The sequence below is a fragment of the Meriones unguiculatus genome, chromosome X (genome assembly GCF_030254825.1).
Source record: "Meriones unguiculatus strain TT.TT164.6M chromosome X, Bangor_MerUng_6.1, whole genome shotgun sequence".
Lineage (NCBI taxonomy): Eukaryota > Metazoa > Chordata > Mammalia > Rodentia > Muridae > Meriones > Meriones unguiculatus.
The window spans coordinates 159,999,961-160,004,449 of record NC_083369.1 but is presented as its reverse complement, the minus strand read 5'-3'; the positions used below and the strand labels follow the sequence as shown (position 1 = coordinate 160,004,449).

The 4,489-nt window shown below is 41.7% G+C and overlaps 1 pseudogene; it reads left to right on the top strand.

The window, feature by feature from the left end:
• The first annotated feature begins 1,386 nt into the window (after positions 1–1,386).
• On the top strand, positions 1,387–2,193 carry LOC132650132 (mortality factor 4-like protein 2; annotated as a pseudogene).
• The last annotated feature ends 2,296 nt before the right edge of the window (positions 2,194–4,489 follow it).

Below are 4,489 nucleotides of genomic sequence, written 5' to 3'. Positions count from 1 at the left end.
CTTTTCTGAGGCACACAATCACAATGGCTAAGGCATATAATCACAATGGCTATTTTTCTAAACCATATCTGAAACATTGCGGAGAATTTTCCCACCCGATTTTTAACCGATTCCCATTGATTATTGCCAGGGAGTTTGTCTCTATTTTTTATGAAGCATTTATTCTATTATATTTCCTGCAGGCTGTTGCTAGGAGAGTTAACTTTGTTTTCTGCCAGGTGTACACTCTGTGATATTTCCTGGTACCTGAATTCAGTTCCCAGTCAAAATCTTTATTTCAAAATGGAGTTATATTCTGGCTAAATTAAACTCTTCAGTAGGTCTTCTGTTTCTGTCTTTGCATAATTCATTTGTAAGGTTCAGCACTTACTCAGCACTCTAGGTTTCTTTTGAGATGCCATTCCTTGTGTATCCCAGGCTCAAGAGTTGGCTGTCTCCTCCAAGTGCTTGGATTTATGTGTTCAACTGCCTCAGCTTGCCCTTTCTTTCTAAGTCTCTCTCTCTCTCTCTCTCTCTCTCTCTCTCTCTCTCTAACTCTCCACAGCCCCCTGGCTGTCCTCAAACTCCCTCTGTAGACAATGCTGGCTTCAAGATCAGAGATGTACCTGTCTTTGTCTCCCAAATGCTGGGATTAAAGTCATGGTCTGCCTTTGAAATTTTAAACTCTTAATAACAAGTTGAAATCACAAATGATAGGTAATGTACACTGGTCAGAAATTTACACATACAGAGGCAGGCAGATCTCTGTGAGTTGGAGGCCACTCTGGTCTACAAAGCGAACTTCAGGACAGCCAGGTGTCCAGTACATTCAAAGAGAAACCCTGGCCTCAAGGAAAAAGAAAAGAGCCCACAGGATTATAGAATGAGATCTGATGTCCTAATGTGGCATCCAAAATGTTGTTGCTAGCCTCAGCCCACCTCTTCGGGTTTTATCCTTAGAACTCAGCAACAGAACAGCTAGCTCAGCATTCCATATGGATTTTGCTCCCTGGTTCTTCTGGCTAGCTGAATCATGTGACCTTTTCCCCCTGTTTAAGGTTGGAGGAGTGGCAGTGATCACATGTCGGCTGCTGCAAAGAACTGGATTCTCCTCTCAGGTCATCCTCAGAAAAGCTATCTTTGCTGTGCAGTAAATGATCTGGAGATCTGACCCTGGTTGTGGAACCTGTTTGCATTCCTGCTTGCAGAATACAGGGTTGTATTCCCACTTTATCCTTCCAGACCACCCTAGGAGATCTGTAAGCCTCTGCCCTGGAAATTGCTAGGAATCCTTGGAAGGGAAAGAAAGAAGAGTGTAGGATGGACTAGAAACAGGGTTGAATGAGTTCCAGAAAGCAGGCTTCTGAAACTCGTGGACAACAACCTGCTGAAGACAACTCTGAGAAATCAATTCGAAGCAACATGCAGAGACGTCAGATGAGAGGAGCTGCCTCAGGAAAGGAGTCAGCTGGTTCCCAGGAAGAGAATGTTGAACCAGCTATTCCAGGAAGATGTGGAGGTCACCCTGCTGAGAACTTCCCTTCTGGTTCAGTGCAGAAGACAAGGAAGAACCAGCAGAAGACTCCTGGCAATGGAGATGGTGGCAGTAGCAGCGAAATGCCCCAGCCCCCACGGAAGGAAAGGGCAGGAGCCGATGCCACTGTGGAGAGTGAGGCGGCATTGAAGAAGAACAGAGTGGATGTGGAAGTGGAAGTGAAGATTCCTGAAGAATTAAAGCCATGGCTGGTGGAGGACTGGGACTTGGTTACTAGGCAGAAGCAGTTGTTCCAACTCCCTGCTAAAGAGAATGTAGATGTCATTCTTGAGGAGTATGCCAAGTGTACCAAGTCCTAGCGAAGTGCTGACAATAAGGAGTATGCAGTTGATGAAGTTGTGGGCGGGATAAAAGAGTATTTCAATGTGATGCTGGGCACTCAGCTGCTCTACGAGTTTGAAAGGCCCCAGTATGCTGAGATCCTGCTGGCTCACCCTGATGCGCCAGTGTCACACATCTATGGGGCACCACACCTACTGAGATTATTTGTGAGAATTGGGGCAATGTTGGCCTTTACGCACCTCGATGAGAAAAGCCTGTCATTACTGCTGGGCTATTTGCATGATTTCCTTAAGCATCTGGCAAAGAATTCTGCTTCGCTGTTTACTGCCAGAGATTACCAAGTGGCTTCTGCTGAGTATCACCGCAAAGCCCTGTGAAGGTCTACTGACCAATCGTTATTGTCTGATGCCTGTAAACACTTTTGTTTAGTCCTTTCAGTGTAGAAGTGACATTGTTTAAAACTGTCAGTGTAAAATAGGGCCTATGTTAGGTTGATTTCCTGTTGTGTTGTAAGAAGAAATAAACGGAGTGTCTCCTGACACCTTTCCTCACGTAAAAGTTGCTACCAGTGTATGCAGTAATTAGACAAAGAAGAAATTCAGTAGAACATTTTATTGCCTAGTTGAAGACATTGCTTGGATACTGGTGGTTCTATCCCTTTTGACACTACATAGTTTTCTAACACGTGTTAATGCTACATGGTGAGATGCCCTGGTTCCTAGTGCCAAAGGTTCAACTTAAATGTGTATGCCTGAAAACCCATGCATTTGTGCTCTTATTTCTTGTGGTGCTTGACGTGAACAGCCCATTCTCTGTAGATCCATTGTTGGTTGTTCCTTAGGCATTCATGCTATCATTGCTCAAATTGTTGAAAGATGATGGTTTGTTTCCTGGTTTCTGTATTTGAGTCTAATGCACATTCAAACACGATAGAGGCAATGCATTATTGTGTAGCCACAGTTTTCTGAAAAGATGATGGTTTGGGAATCGTATTTCAGATCTTAAATAAAATTGTTTCTAAATTTCAAAGCATAAAAAAATGATTCTGTCCCTTTGCCTTCATTGCTTACCTCCAGAGTCCAGTCCAAGTTCTTCCCAGCTTTTTTAAAGACATCTTTCAAACAATTAGGTTCCCGGAGAATTAAGAGCCTTTGTTTATTATGCTCTTGTAAAACATTTTAGAAAAGTTCTGTAAATGTGAAAAAGTAAATGTGTTTATTCATTATTAAATTTAAAAAATCAAAGAGGGAATGGAGGTGTAGCACAGTGGTAGAGTAATGGCCTAACACATACAATGCTCTAGGCCAGTTCAACCTTTACACAACTATGACCCTTTAATACAGTTCCTCATGTTGTGGTGACACCCCAATCATGGACTTTTTACTCCCACTTAAAGCACTCCTTCCTAGACCCACAGTCTAGATTTTGGCAACTACCTGCAACTATTCCACCTCAGAAATACTAAATCCTAACCAGTCTTGTACTACAATAGAATATATTAATTAATTATGACTTAGTTCACTTACAGTTAAATATAGGAATGGTGCTAGCATAATCAAGATGTCCCTTGGTCTATAACACAGCTTTTCTCAATACTCTGACAAATGTTAAAAGCTTAGCAATATGGAAAGCCCTTAAACAGAAAGATCTGATATTTTAACAGAATTATATCCCTAAATTGCACAGCATGCCACTATGTTAAGCCATCAGAGCAACAAGACAAGGGACACAGGTTAGAGGTGTTAAGAAGGTTTCTTATATGAGTACAGATTCACCCATTCACTTCCAGCACATATGTCCAGCAGTATGGGAAGTTAAGAGAATCAGAATTGGCATTAGAAAATTAGCCCACAATCCCATAGGATAGGACTTTTATCAACTAGAGTTCAAAATACAGTTTGCTTTGCCTTTACTTAGACTTCATTAATTCAAAAGTTACTGAGGTCAATACTTTCTCCCCTTCCCTGAGGATAGTTCAAATATGTTATGCAATGAAGATTATTTCATCAAGTTGGGTAGAGTGGTTTACATCTACAATCTCAGCACTTGGGAGTTAGAAGCAGAAAATTAGGAATTCAAATTTGCTTTCAGCTACACATAGTGACTTCAAGGACAGCCTGGGCTACATGAGGCCTTACCACAGTGGTTCTCAACCTTCTTAATTCTGAGACCCTTTAACAGAGTTCCTCATGTTGGGGTGAACCCCAACCATAAAATTATTTCATTGCTGTTTTGTAACCGTATTTTTGTTACATGTATGAATCATAATGTAAATATACAGGTTATCTAATATGTGACTCCTGTGAAAGACTCATTTGACCCCCAAAGGGGTTGTGACTCACAGTTTGCGAGCTGCTACCCCATCAAAAAGTACAAAGGAGTAAGTTGAGTGGAGAGCAGAAAGAAAATGAGAAAGGTGGAAAGTACCTAGATTATTTTGTCAAGCTGGGCCTGGTAGTGTTGACCTGTCACCCAGCTACTTAGTGTACTGAAGGAGGCAGCTTGCAAAACCAATGACTACATAGGCAACTTATATAGACCCTGTCTCAAAAAATTAAAACAGGCCAGGAATATAGCACAGCAGTAAGCCATTTAGCCAGAATGCATTGAAACGCTACTTAAAAAATAAAAATCACATTCTGCAGTCTACCCTGGAGTTTTTGCCTGTCTCCT